Source organism: Micromys minutus (genome assembly GCF_963924665.1).
Source record: "Micromys minutus genome assembly, chromosome: 17".
Taxonomy (NCBI): domain Eukaryota; kingdom Metazoa; phylum Chordata; class Mammalia; order Rodentia; family Muridae; genus Micromys; species Micromys minutus.
Window position 1 is genome coordinate 38391892 of NC_137952.1, and position 15650 is coordinate 38407541.

The window sequence follows — 15650 nt, forward strand, 5'->3', positions numbered from 1 at the left end:
GCCCCTTTCTGGATGTATACATTTTGAATACTGTCTTCTGTCTTGTAGGCTGCTTTCCACCCCATACGGTGCCTATGCTCTGCCGGAGCGCTGAAGCGTGGCACATCCCTGGACACTGTCAAAGCCTGGCTCTGTCCACTGTAGGAGTGGACCGCACATTTTCTCATACTAATGAGTCTCTTGGCAAAATTCTCTCTCCTGGAATAGCTAACAGGGCAGAAGGACAAACGTTCAGCAACTCAGCCATTCTCGAGAGTATCAAAACGCATCTCTAAGTCAACTATTGGAATAGGCCTAGCAGTCATTGAAGTCATAGCTAAGTGGTTCGATATTAGAAAATATATTTTAATTCATATGTTTGAAGGTATAGGCAAAGAAGTGATATTTAACAAAATTCATTCCTGGGTCTACTTAATGTTTAGTGTGATGGTAAACATGGAGAGTTCCTCTCTACCATCCACAGTCCAGCACTGAATCATTACTGCCCCTGGATCCACTACAGTTCTAAAAGCCTCTTCCCCAGTCCAAGCAAAAAGGAGGAAAGAGTGGCAAACCCAGCACAAAGGGGGCCCTGCCATCATAATTCATGGCGACTGTGCGCATGCTCCTGGAATAGAAAGGGACAGACTAGAAATACCTTTAGATGGGCTGGAGAGATGGCTAGGTGGTTAAGAGCACTGACTTCCAGAGGTCCTGAGTTCAATTCCCAGCGACCACATGGTGGCTCACAACTATCTGTAATGAGATCTAATGCCCTCTTCTAGTGTGTCTGAAAGCAGCTACAATGTAGTTATATATAACAAATAAATCTTTTTAAAAAAAAAAAAAATGAAATGCCTTTAGAAACAAATTGAGACTTTATCAAGTCGGCAGATTGTGAAATTAGCATAAAAATGTTTTTCTCGAATCAAATGAGAACTATGGTTCACACATATATATGTATATATATATATAACCAACATAATATATTAAATATAACATAAATAAAGAAAATATTCCATTCATAATACAATGAAAACTAATGTCACTAGAACAGGAATATTCTTAATCAGACATGTACATGATCCATTTAAAAGCCTGGAAGACAAAGGCAAGGTGTCTGACAATAATGCAAATCAAATTGCAAGAGAACTATGGGAAATATAAAGATCTGACTGGAGGATAGAGAGTTGGCTTGGAGGTTAAGAGCAGATGCTGCTCTTACAGAGGAGGACCCAGGTTCAAGTCCCAGCACCCACATGATACAGTATTACTCAAATGAAAGGGAGGGATAAGGCCTTGGTTTAGTGGTACAGGCCTCACTCCGCACCCATGAGGTCCTAGATTCAATCTCTAGTACTGCTGAGGAAGAAAATCAAAACAAGAGACAAAAAAGTCCATCTGAGTTCTGCTGCGCAAACTTGCTTTGCTCTTGGTAGTCATGGTCGCACGTTGTAAAGCTCCTACATGTTGCTTGAACAGTGTCGGCTCTTCAAACCAGAGTCATTTGGTTCCCACAGCACAAGTAACTTGTTTTTCTAGAATTTTCCCTTCTAGTAATCAATGTCTATGAGTACCTGACATTTTATAATTGACTACTCACCTTAGTCTCCTGGATGGACAATAGAGGCTGCCTTTTAGACACTTTCATCTCCCTGTCTCCTTATAACTAGATGGTGGGTACTCACTCTGGTGTCCCTCTGTAAGCCTCGCCTACAATAAAGCCATGCCGTCTCTGAATCGCTAATTCCCTTGTTTGTCTGTCCTTTTTAAAAACATGTTATTTAATTCTACTTCATGTGCCTGTTTGTTTTGCCTGCGTGCGTACCTGTGTGCCCTGTGCCCCCAGAGACCAGGAGAACCAGATCCTTTGGACTTCGAGTTACAGATGGCCGTGAGCTGCTATGTGGGTGCTAAGAACCAAACCCAGGTCCCCTTAATCACTGAGCCATCTCTCCAGCCCATCATCTGTCTGTCTTTGTCACCAACCTTACAACCGTTAAAGCCAATTTCCTCAGATGTGCTACAGAATTAATAAAAGCTCTTATAATAAAAGTCTGAATTAATTAACACATGAAAGTGTTTGTGACAGCGCCTGGCACACAGCATGGATATGAGCGCTACTGCTACCATTTTTATTTCTTAAGAAAGAAAAAAAAAAACTGCAAAAAGCCAAAGAAATTTCTGGGGGAAAAAAAATGAGAAAAACAGTGTAGGTAAGCTAAGACTGCAGAACATTAAAACGAATGTGAGAGTACAATGTTAATTATAATTATTTAAAAGAAAAAAGTAGCAGACAAAAAAAAAAGAAATTAAAATACATAATAAACTCAAGTGCACTTGAAAATCCCATACATTATTTTCCAGATGACATTTCAAAGCAGTAGAGAAAAAAATCTGTGTCATATGAGGCCATCTGTGGGGACGATCTGTCAGCCACTTGCAGGAAAACAAGTAGTGTGGCTTCCTTTCATCGAATTTATCCTCCATGGAACAAAGATTTAATTTTTTAATGCAAATTAAAAGCACTATTCTCATGGAGCATTTTTTAAAATAAGTGGAGGGGGTGTGAAAACTGGAAGCTGCCAGCTGTCTGATAAGTCAGTGTGGCGGCCTGCTCGGATTCAAATGTGTCTCTCACAGTTCCTGTGTGAAAATGTGCTGTGGACCTGTGAGAGAGAGGACCAGGACACCAGGCTTCCTTCTGATGAGTATGTTGAAGCCATGGTTCCGGAAGGAGCTAAGTTGCTATGATACAGGCTCCCAGGAGAAGGATGAGTTTGTTCCCTCCTCCACCTAAGTTCACTTTTGTTCTTTCTTCCACCTTGGAGTAACATGGCCAGGGACAGACCTCTTGGCTTTGGACTTTCAACCCCCGAAACTGTAAGAAATAAATCCCCATTATTCATAAATTACAAACACTTGGGTATTCTATAGCTCACTGACCAAGGCACACTTTCCATTTTCTACATGTTACGGGTATATTTAGTAAGTGTGGACGTTTGTGTCTTAAATGAAATCAAAGTAAAATACCTATGACACATGAAGGAGACCAAAATTGACCTCCCTACAACAATGTTTGTGCCAACTAGTTTTTATGTCAATTTGATACAAGTTGGGATTATCTAGGAAGAAGGAATTTCATCCAGAAAATGCCCCCACCAGATTAGCCTGTAGATACTACTGTGGTATATTTATGAGTGGGCCCATCCCACGAGCAGGTGACCTTGGATGCTATAAGAAAGGCTGAGTAAGCCATGGGGAGCAAGCCAGTAAGCAGCATTCCTCCATGGCCTCTGCCTCAGCTCTGCCTCCCAGGTTCCTGCCTGGGTTTCCTGTTCTGACTTCTCTAGGTGACAGTCTATACAACTGTAAGAAAAAAATAAACCCCTTTCTTCCTAGTTTATTTTTGGCCACGGAAATTGGTACCAGGTGGTAGGGTACTGCTGTTCCAGCCCTGACGGTGTATCTGGGAGAGAACTGTGGTTGTATTTTAGAACTTTGGGCTGAAAAAGCCACTGGACTCCAGACGCTCAGCCAGCTTTTCTGTGGGACTTTATCCTTCCTCCTAGACAATCCTAACTTGTATCAAGGTAAGAATGTTGAGAACTATGCAGATGGTAGAGGCCTGGCTTGTGAAGGTTCATAGGGAACTTTGGGAGTCCCTTAAAGACTATAGGGCCCTCTGATATTTTGGGTTTTTAAGAATCTGATATTGGTCAACTGGGGCTGAAGAACTGGTTTCGATCCACAAGAGATCAGAGCCATTCAAGCAAAACCTTTGTTTCACTGGGACAATTGATGCTGGCTAGCTAGAGCTGAGAAATTAGCAGTGATTAAGAAGAGACCTCTCAGCCACCAGAAACAATGACTTAACCAAATTCTTAAGAAAATGGCTGCATCTAGAGAATATCATCCTGAGTGAGATAACCCAGTCACAAAAGAACAGACATAATATGCAGTCACTGATATTGGGATGCTAACCCCAGAGGCTTGCACTCCCCCAGAAACAACTCACAGACTGTATGAAGTCCAAGAAATAAAGAAAAAAAAAATTTACAAAAACAAGAAGACTTTGACTATTTCCATGTTGCGTTTTGTTTTGCATGTACTTTACGCTCATTGTAACTATTAGGTTTTCAATGCATACTGTCAAGCCCTTGAAAAAATCAAGTACTGACTAAAAAATATATTCACATAGTTTTATGTAAAAATTATTTTAATATCTGAAAAAACAGTACTGACAAAAATGTATAAGCAAAAAATGTTTAAAATCTGTACATTTATCTTTGTTTTGTAAAATAAAGTCATTTAAAAAAATAGACATAATAAATGCAAAGAAAAATATTAAATAAAAGTAATAATGATAATGATAATAATAATAAAATCTAAAAAGGGACAATAGATTTGTTTCACATTTAAATTTTTATGTGAATGATTTGTCTTGGATAAAAAGAACCAATTATGGTAATTGTACTCACTAAGTTAAATTAAATTAAATACAGGGCGTGGGGGATTAATTATGGAATAAAATGTTTGCCATATTTTAAAAAAAAGGTTAATAGGAGGGAAACATGCTAAAATATTTAAATATCAATGTATTCAGTAATTCTCAACTGATGTGTACATTCTTACTTTACATCAAGTTCTTACTACTGCCTCTGCCAGCCTGGTTTAGTACTGCCAATCTGAAGGTAAGATATGTCCTGAACTAACATAATGCACTCTCAGCCTCTGCCCAATGTTCCAAAGAAAGAGTAGATGTCATTGTCAATCTCCTGTTCTATGATCTCATTTGGCAATTGTATTTATTTTCCATATGTAAAAATGGAGACACAAATGCCTAATTTAGTGAGTTTACTAATGCTAAATAAAGCATGGTGTTATAATAATAATAAAAAAATAAATAAAAGAAGAGACCAGCATCACTGAAAACCATAAGAAATACACCGGAGTCTGTCTTCAGTGTCAGCACACAGAAGGTGTCCAGAGGGGGCTGAGGTTATTATAGCTCATGGTGGCAGTCAAATTGGTAATAAGTTTCCCAAGTGGTACTGGCTTTGGAAGCTCAGAGAGGTCATGGAGAGTAGCTGAGGCTCAGCACTGGGAGAGGCTAGCAGAGACCATTGGTGACGGGAGAGAGACTCAGCAGCAGTGAGACGTTATGGGAGGTTATGGAAAGAAACTGAGGCTTGGTTCTGTCTGTGACCTAGTTCATCCCTCTCAGAATAGGAAAGTATGTAACTTATTTTATATTTTATAGGCCCCCACAGTTGAGAGACTGAAATTTTGAGGAGATTTAGAGTTTTGAAGAGACTTTGAGGGTTTAGAGTGATTTCTGATACTTTCAGGACTGGGTATTTTAAAGAGACTGGATTTTTAAAGACTGTGAGACTTTTAAAAGTTGGAATGTTTTATATTATCATGTTAATATTAACACGAAAGCTCGGCGATAGAGAAAGAGGAAAGTTATGGCTTAATAAGCGATGTGATTACGTGTCAAGTAGACAAGAGGCCATTGTGATAGCTAGTGTTGTCTTGTTTTTTAACTTTTTATTGGTTCTTTGTTCCTTTCACATCATACACCCCAGTGTATTCACTCATCCCTCCTCCCCTCTGACTCCAATCAACAGAGAGAGAGAAATCTTGTAAAAGCTGAATTGTGTCACAGTATGTCTCACAGTACACCCTTTTGTACACACTTCTTTGCTCGAAAATGTTCTTTGCAATGGCTCATATCCTGTTGTTACCCTGTGTCATGGAGATCCTGTAGTTTTAGATCTGCAGGACTGGCCCCTTCACATGTTCCAGCACTTCATTGATGGAGAGATGTTGGGGTGGACCAGCTCAAAATCCTGGATCTGAGCCTGAGAAGTATCAGAGAGGACATCCCTGGCTCTCCCACTTTCACAGCCTGGAACAGGCTCACCAGCAACCCCATCCCCGCCCCCCGCCCCACCCCCATTGCCAGGGTCAGGCCATGCTGACTGGTTTTCATGTCAGCTTGACACAAGTTAAGATTATCTGGGAAGAATCTTACTTGAAAAATGCCAGTGGGCAATCCTGTGGTACATTTTCCTGATTAGTGATGGACTAGGGTCAGTGTCAGCCCTGGGCAAGTGGTACTGGATGGTACAAGAAACAAGCTGAGCAAGCCATGGGGAGCAAGCCAGGAAGTAGCATCCTGACTCTAGGTTCCTGCCCTGACTTCCCTGGATGATGGGCTGACTATAAGCTGGAGACTGGAACAAATCTTTTCCTTCCACGTTGCTTTTGGTCATGTGTTTTATCACAGCAATAAAAACCTTAACTCAAACAACTGTGCTGTGGAAAAAGCGAAGTGTGTGGTTAATTATAAGAGAACTGACAAATGGCTTTACACATGAAAGGCCCAACCTCCCTTTTTGTAATTTTTATTTTTGAAACAGGGTCATGCGTTTGGATAGTAGCAAATTACTACATAACTCACACCGGCCTCCAATTTACATCCATCTTCATTCCTCAGCCTTCTAAAGACTAGAATCACAGGCAAAAACCACCACACCCAGAACAACAGCCAGATCATGGAAATTTGAATTACTAAATATAATTTTGTGTGCCTCCAAATGCCAAAACTTTGAAAACTAAGAAGTAATAGCAGAGCCATGAAAACCTATGTCTTCGACACTATGAGCAGAAATGCAACAGCCTATGCAACGGAAATGCGACACTGTTAGCAGAAATACGTATGGGTGGACTTTTTGCTGGGAAATTTCACGGTGTCCAGGTTTTATGTACTCACTTGTAGTGACCAATCTTCTAACAACTATTTACACAAGAGGGAAACAGATGCAATGACAAGGAAGACAACTCTATAGAAGCACAGACTTTTGATTTGGGGACGGGAGCTGAGGAGTACCTCATCCTAGCACAGGGATGCTCAGCGCGACTTCCCTCCCTAACGTAGGCCTCCGAAGTCAGTGTACAGCAAACGCTCAAACCGTGGATGGAATATCTACGGGTGTGTAAGCATCAGACACTCACTCTCAAGAGACCTCCATCTGGAACACTAGACAGTTTCTCAAACTTAAACACGCACATCTAAGGGTTGTGTGGAAATGCTGATTCCGTCTGCATTCTGTACTTTATTAAAACCAGCTCTGGAGGTGCTGATTCTGAGAGCCCTGTTGAGGAGCCTGTAAGACACTTTACCTCTCAATTTTTCACAGTTTAGATATGTTTTGTCCCCCTGAGGGCTCATGCGTTGGAAGCTAACTTCATAAAGTGGTAATGTTAGCAAAGTCTGGACCTTTAAGAGGGGCCTGATAGGCCATTAGGAGCTCTGTGCACAAAAGGTCGTTATCCAAGAACTGTGAGTCTCCAGGTTCTCAAAGGAGCAAATCAGAGCGAGGCCAACGCCCTGAAGCACTTGTTCTAGCCTCTTGTCTTACTGTGTGCTATCTCCCTTTGCACACACTCCTGCTACCAAGACCTCTTCTTCCTCAGGACTGAGAAGTACGCAGTGCGATGTCTTTTACCCTTCGGAACTGTGAACCAGAATTGTTCATTTTTCTTTGTAAAGCAACCCAATCTCTGGGTGTTTCCTTATGATGGCACTACACTGCTTGTAATAAGTACTACCTTTGGTCTGGCTGTTGGCAAACATGGCCTCTCCACCAAATTTTGTGTCACTCTCTTGACTTAGTTGCTAAAGAGGCCCCGTGGCTTTGTCACACCCTTCAATTGACCTTTCTTACCCTTACACCCAAATCACTGTTTTTACCAAGTTGTCTCCTGTAAGTTAGGAGTGGCTCTCCTGAACTTCTTAGCCCAAACTGTAGAAACTCAAGCGTTTTGCTGGCAAACGTCTCAGGCTGAAATTCACATCTGACAAACTCTTTCTTTCATCCAGGGATATAACATTCATGACACTATTCAAATAACATCATTGAAAGATTATCCTTGTGTCCCAAAGCCATGCCGACTCCCCACTTTCCCTTCCTTCTCCTCCCATCCTCTTCCTCATCCTTTGGTCGTTTTCAATAAATCTGGATCCTGTAGCATTCCTTGGCAAACATACAAACAGCTCTAAGACTTTATGTCAGCTTAGTGGATATGAATGTCCGGAATGTAAACAAGTCCTCGATTGCTTCTTTCATGGCAGCGGGCTTCCCTCCCAAGATCCTTAGGGATCAGGGATAAATCCTGGAAGTGGGAATATTTTTGTCAAGGGGCCCAGGAAGAAGACCCAGGAAGACACTCAGATGAAGCAGGGAGCCCCTTCATCTCCTCCTGACTTACAGCCGAGAAAGAAACAGAGAAGGAGGATATGAAGCTACCAGAATTCAGGAGGATACAAGACTTAGAGGGCAGCTGCTATTTCTGGATACTTCGTCACCGTTGGAGGTTGTCTCAGAGGAATGGAAGCCAGGACGCCCCTGAATGCCAGCTGAGGGCAGTTCCCAGGGTGAGGCCTGGACTGTGTCACCCTGGTGAGTTAGTGTGTGTTGATTGTAGACTGAGTCATGACTGCCCAGAGGGTGGAGAAGAGGCTGTTTCAAAATCTTTCTGTTGTCAGTACTTTGAGGAGACCTCAGATGTCAGAGGAAAATATGTGGTATTTAATCCACTTCCCTAGTGTTTCACCGGTACTGAGGCAGAAAAGCCTAAAGGGAAAGAAACCACTTCCCCTACAGAGAGGCACAGGTGTGAACTGCCTTCACAGAGGTCTGTCCTGGGTGCCTCAGCGCCAACTGTGCCAGACTAACGCTTTTATTACAGCTAAGGTGCTGTTCACCAGACATGTCACCAGGCATGGTGACGCACACTTGGGCAAAGTCAGGAGGATTGTCCTGAGCTCAAGGCCAGCCTGGGTTATATGTTCTATCTAACTGAGGAGAGAGGGGTCTAAGAATATGGCTTAATGTTGGAGTGCTCACCTTAGATTTTGTGCTGTCCTCCTCCCCCAAAATATGATGCTCAAAATGTAATTTTAAAAAGTATCCCAGGAAGTGGATGTTTGTCTTCATTAGGCTTTTTTTTTTTTTTTTTTTTTTTTTTGCAGTGAGGAGACACCGTGACCACAGCAACTCTTATAAAGAAAGCCAATTAATTGGGATTGTCTTACAGTCCTGGGGTTTTTAGTTCATTATCATTATGGTAGGAAAAACGATGACATGCAGGCAGACACAGACCTAGGGAGGGAACTAGGAGGTCTACATCTGGATCCAAAGGCAGCAAAAAGGGAGGGTGGTACTGGGTCTGGCTTGAGCATTTGAAATCTTAAAACCCAACCCCAATTACACACTTCTTCCAACAGGACCACACCTACTCCAACGAGGCCATGTCTCCTAATTAGCGCCACTCTCTATGGGACTATGGTGGCTATTTTCATTCAAACAACCGTAGTTGCTGAGGAATTTAATTAAAACTACAATCTCATCCCAACCTAGATCTTTCAACCTTTCTGTGATACCAGAAAGGGGTCATACACCCATGTTGTTGATTCCCATCAAAACTTAAAGAGAAGCTCACATGAAGTCCAGAGCCCTCCATACCCTGCAAATAAAAAAGTCTATTCTCAAATTCCATGGAACAGGGCCCAACTTTGGTGGCACCAACTTTAGTTTCTAAATGGAACGGCATCTCTACAAAGAGAAAAGCCATGGCATCTACATGATCAGTCTGAAAAGTGTGGGGAGCCGAATGCAGACGACATTACAAGATGGCGCTGGCTCCCTCACAGTTTGAGGTAAACAACTCCATATATAGTAATGCTCTTGTCAGCTAAGGCGCTGCACCCTGCGCATGCGCAGTACATAACCTATCGCCGGCCAATCCCAAGGCCTCTGGTGTCAGCAGACTGGTGACAACCAATCATGGCAAGCCCGTATGCGCTTCTCCCTATATAAGCGGACAGCTAGGGTAGTTCGGGGCCCCTCGCTTCCTGCTCTCCCCTTCAACCAAGAGGCTCCCACGATAAAGCGTGATCTGAGAAGAATCCTCTGGTGGTGGTCGTCTTTCCTCGCTGGTCGAGGAGCGCGCTGCAGAAAAGGATCTGAGCAAATCTGCAGCTGCCACTAAGAGAACCCTGCGGATGTCAGCATCATCTCCTCCAGAAACACCAGCCAGCGAGTGAGCCATTCTGATATTTGTTGCTGCTGGAGTCAATCCAGCTGCTAGCCACATCATACTCTGGGACCTTCACTAACCAGGTCCAAGCAGCCTCCAGGAAGCATGTCTTCTGGCGATGACTGGTCCCAAGGGCTGACAGCTAGGTCCTCACAGAGGTGTCTTATGTCAATCTATCCACCACACACAGTATAAAACGGACTCTCCTCTGTACTGTGTGGACATTGCCATCCCATGCAACAGAAAGGGAGCTCACTGATCTGTGTCTGATGTGGTGGATGCTGACTAGGGATGTTCTGGGCATGTATGGCACCACTGCCCATGAGGACTTGTGTGGGGCCATGCCCAGTCCACCCCTCTAGAGACCCTGAAGAGATGGAGAAGGGAGAGCAAGCAGAGGTGAAGAAACAAGCACCAAGGAGGAGTGTCAGGAGAAAGGACCACACTCGCTCCTGAACTCACGGCTACTCTGCCTGAAGTGGTATGTCTGTCTGCATCTGATCGGAAAGTGTCTGTCTGTCTGCATCTGATCAGAGACCCTCTGTGCCTGTCCAGAATCTTCCTACTGAAGACAGAAACACCTGCCCAGTCATGGAGGAATGATTTGCCATTCCCACTTCTCAGGCCACTGAATGTGTCAGAACAACTATTCCTCGGTGACCCTAAGGCATTCTTCTGTAGATATGTGAGCAAAATGGAAAGAACATAGGCTGAAATAAGTGGTTTTAGAGGAAAAAACTCACAAAGATAGTATAAAGAGAGAGCTTTATTATTGAACAGGTATTCAACCAGACCATGATGCACCGCAGGCAATCTGCCAAGGGAATGTGCAGACAGGAAGAATGTGGCCCTTTGTAAGAGCCAGTAGATGCCGGACATTGTGCACGTTTTAGTAACTCATCTCAGTTTGACAGCACCATTTATCACATGGTTTAACCTAAATTCATCTGGCGAATGAGGCTCTCATGTACTTCCTGATTAGCTTTATCTGAAATGAAGGTAAGCTTCACACGTTAACAGCAGAAGGTAATCTTGTTACTTAGAGAACAGTGCCCATGGAAGCCAGGCTTCTGCCTCCTACAATCACCGGGGATGAGGAGCCATCTCTCCCTGGGGTTTATGTTCCAAAGCTGGTTCCCAGGCTTTTGGTTTGGTTTGAATTGGTTTTTGTTTGTGTTTTGTTGTTGTTGTTGTTTTGTTTTAATCTAGCCCAGACTAGCCTGGAATTCTCTGTAAAGCTGCAACGGGGAGTGCAGGTTCAGTGAGAGACCCTGTCTCTAAAATCAGAGTGAGAAGCAGTTGAGGAAGACCCTCCCCGCATCGTTAGCCTCTCGCCTCCACACGTGCGTGCATGGACACCAACGTACACGCATGTGCGCACACACACAAACCAGAAAAAACGGATCCCTCTCCCCCAGCTTGTTTGCAGTAGATACAGAGCAAATGAAACATGGGATATAAACTGAACTCTGAGAGTAACTTAGATGAGTATCTAAGTAAGAAAGAGGAAAAAGATTAGGAAATGAGAGCAGGTGATCAAAAGATTGTTAGGCAATCTCTATGCCCTGCCCTTTGTCAGAATGCTTCCTCGTTTTGCCTCTTGAATTTTCTTTAGAAGTGGCAGGATTTCACAATTAGTCTCTGTGGTGGTTTGAATAAGCTTGGCCCGTGCTAAGTGGCACTATTAGGAAATGTGTCCTTTTTGGAATAGGTGTGGCCTTGTTGGAGGAAGGCTGCCACTGTGTAGGCAGGGTTTGTCATCTCCTGGTGCTCAAACTCCTTCCAGTTACACCCTTGCTACCTGCAGAAGACCATCTCCTACTGCTGCCTTTGACTCAGGATGCAGAATTCTACTCCTCCAACACCATGTCTGCCTGGATGTGTCCCACCATGATGATAATGGACTGAACCTCTGAAACTGTAAGCCAGCCCCAATTCAATGTTTTCTTTCATAAGAGCTGCCTTGGTCATGGTGTCTGTTCACAGCAATAAAACCCTAACTAAGACAGTCCAAAATCAATAGACGTTTAAGTATTCATTGAACAAAAACCATTTTCAGGTATCAAGTTGGTGATGATTAGAAAACAACTGTAGTTCTGCATCAGGAGACTCGGGGGACCTTTTTAAAAGAATATACCTATCCGAGCATGTTGGCTTCTTGATTCCAAAGCCAAGACACCTGCCAAGTCTTTCCATGCCTTGGATTCCTGGCATGACACTGGGCTGCGGGGAGGGTGTTCCAGGCACTGAAATAACTAAAGCAGCATCGCAGAAGACATTGCAGTACAGGGAGACACGAGTTCAAAACTCAGAACTAAACCTGGTTAGGCGCAGAAAAGGCGAGAGGAATAAAACCAGGAATATTTTTTTCAATGTTTTTATTGATTCCATGTGCTTGGGCGTTTTGCCTGAAAGTATGTTGGTGTTCCACATGCATGGCTGGCTCCTGCAGAGGCTAAAAGAGAGCATCAGACCCCCTAGAGCTGGAGTTTCAGAAGTTTGTGAGCTACCCCATGGGTGCTGGAAACTGAACCCAGGACATCTGGAAGAGCCGCCAGTGTTTTTAACTACTGAGCCATCACTTGCGCCCCACCATGAATGTTTTCCTTTATCCTTCTCTGTATTTTCCAGTGTATTTACTGAAAACATTCAACGTTTCTCATATATAACCAATAACTGAAGAAACAAGGCGAGAGGAGCAGCTGCTCAGATGCTTCCCGGGAAGGCTTGGCTGCTGCCCCTGGCTTGGCTGTCCCGGAGTCAGCTGTCACCTACTACATCATAATAGGTTTCATTTGGGGCTGAAGAGATGGCTCAACCTTTAAAGGCTAGTATCACAACCAAAAGTAGGTTGCGTTTTATTTGCACCAGGCTGAAGGGGGTTCTGGAGCTTGCTGTCAATGTTACATAACACCCTAAACTTCAAACTCAAGCCATCTGGACATCCTAACCAAAGGACTAAGTCACAGGTTGTATCACTTCTCTACCTCTCCCTTCCAAAGCTTCCAGGCTTTGTGGAAATAACACCAAATATTCACCACTGGGAGCCGCTGAAACCATTTGCCTTAGTCCACTTCTGATACGATGACAGAATAACACGGGCTCAATAATGTATAAAGACCAAGGATGCCAGCAGGCTTGTTGTCGGTTTTAGGAGAGGCCTGCTTCACTGCTGTATCCTCTGAGGATGGTGAGACTGATGAATGCCATAGCAAGGCCGGGAGTGGAGGGCAAGAGGGAAAGCCAGGTGTGTGAGTTATTGTTCTGACGCAGTTCTTGACAAAAAGGACTTAAGGGAGAAAGCTCAGGTTACAGGGAGTCCTTACAAGGAAGACATGGCTGTGTTCTTGACAGCAAGCATATGTGCTGGATCAGGAGGGAGAGAACTTAGACCAGCACCAGAGAAGTCTTCAAGGTCCACCCCAGTGACCAGTTAGGGGTCACATAGCAAAGGTTCTATGAACTCCAGAACAGCACCACTCCCTGGAAACAAGCATCCAGACACAAGAGCCCGTGAGGTACCTCACATCCAAACCACAAAGCTGTGTTTGAAACTTCAAGAGACTGAATCCCATTCTCGAGGGGGAGGAGGCCCCGCTTCACAATAACGTCCCACTGGTGACATTGGAAGGGGACTCATTCAAGATGTAATGCCATCTTACATCATTTGCACATTAGGCATGACAACCTACTTTCAGGCAAGTTGCTCCTTCCCCAAGATTCGAGCCCAGCAGGCCTGTGGTCTGGAATATGTTTAACACAGATTCAGGCTTCTGCCTTGGTGCGGGCTTGAGTCCTCATGTCCCTCCACCAGGTACTCACGCTTTAGCTTTTCATCTCGATGTGCCTCTTCTTAGCAGGAAAAAAAAAAAAATCAGAAGCACAAAGCATGCATCTGGGGACGCCAGCTTTTAGAGGGAGTTTTGTGGTGGCCTCTTCAGAGCACGTTTGTCAAGCCTAGTTTGCCTCATTTCTCTTTATTTAATGGGAGAAAAATAAATGCAGTGTTAAAAATTAGCTTTGGTGATGGCGCCAACCAATGCCATGCTCACAGTCTCGTCCTGCCGTTCAAAGCAAATCTGCCACACTCCCTGCACAGCGCTGTAACTCAGCCACCAGACAGCAGAAGGAGGTTCAACTCCTCTCAGCGTTTCCATAAGCTCACCAGCCACATTGCTTATTTTAAATTATGTCCTTTCTCCCAGTGACTTCCCAAATGCTAGGCTGACAGACTTATATCACCATGCCCAGCCTTGCATGGCAATAACACCAGATAGGTTATTACACCAGGTAGGTAGCTGCCAAGCAGCCAGTCCCCTTTTCTTCCTAGAAACCTCCCAACCCCCATCCAAAAAGCTTTCAACGCCACTTCCTGGTGGGTAGAGAGCAGCCAGTCAGTAGGTATTTGATTCTTTCAGGAAAAGCCGAGTTTTGATGTCTTTTAACCAAGCCTTTCAGAAGAGGCCAAGTGGAGGCTGGGGTGGGGGAGCTGGTCCCTTACCTAAACTAATCTAGCTACCCCTCCCCTCCCCTCCCACTCCTCCCCTGCTCGCTCTGACAGCAAGTGGAGGTGCCTCTGAGAAATCCAAGATGCATTCATTCTGATCACAATGAGTACTCTCTGAGGCAGGAAGGGGAGGCTCCGAAGGATGGTTGATGCATTCATTAAGAACAGAGTAAATGACAAGCAGCCACCAGCCTGCTCATCTCTAACAGGCTGAAATCTAGTTCGACTGTAACTGAATCATTTCAGCCAAAGGCTGTGTTTTCAGCCCTCTCATGTCCTCTTCCCTAACAGCTGTCAAGAGCCTACCCACATATGTACACACACACACACAGAGAGAGAGAGAGAGAGAGAGAGAGAGAGAGAGAGAGAGAGAGAAAGAGAGGCTTTATAGCAGTTATAATTCTCCTGGCTCCAATACTCCCTTACCACCCTCTCCTCCTGGATTCTAATACTGGACACAAATATTTAATCCAAATCCAATTTTGTGTTTGTCAATGATCTTCCATGTCTCACCCTCATCAAGAGGACTGGAGATATGTTTTCCCTGTGGTTTATGACCCCTTCTGTCCCAGTACTGGCAGCAATTTATATCCATGGCATGAGGGTCTGTTAATGTGTAGGGGCTGTCTGCACATGTACATGAGGGTGCATGTCAACCTATGTGTGGAAGTCAGAGGTCAATGCCATGTCTCCCCCAATCACTGTCCAGTGGTCCCTGGATTCCAAACTCAGGTCCTCATGCTTGGGAACTGAACCATGGCCCCAGCTCCTATCCCTCCCCTTTTTAAAGCAAGGTTTCATTATGTTCCCTAGATCAGCCTTGAACTTGAGAGTCCCCTGCCTCAACTTCCTGATTGCAGACTTTCACCTGTTCAAATCAGCAGGCATCTTGAACGAGAACATCCTTTCCTTTAAGCTACTTCAGGCTGTGTTCGGTGGGAGCTGGTAAATGGAGTGCATTTTTCCTTTGGACACAATAAAAGCCAAAAGTGATTAATTGAGCTGAACACGGTGGTACATGTCTATAATCCTAGAACTCAGGAAGCTGAGGCAG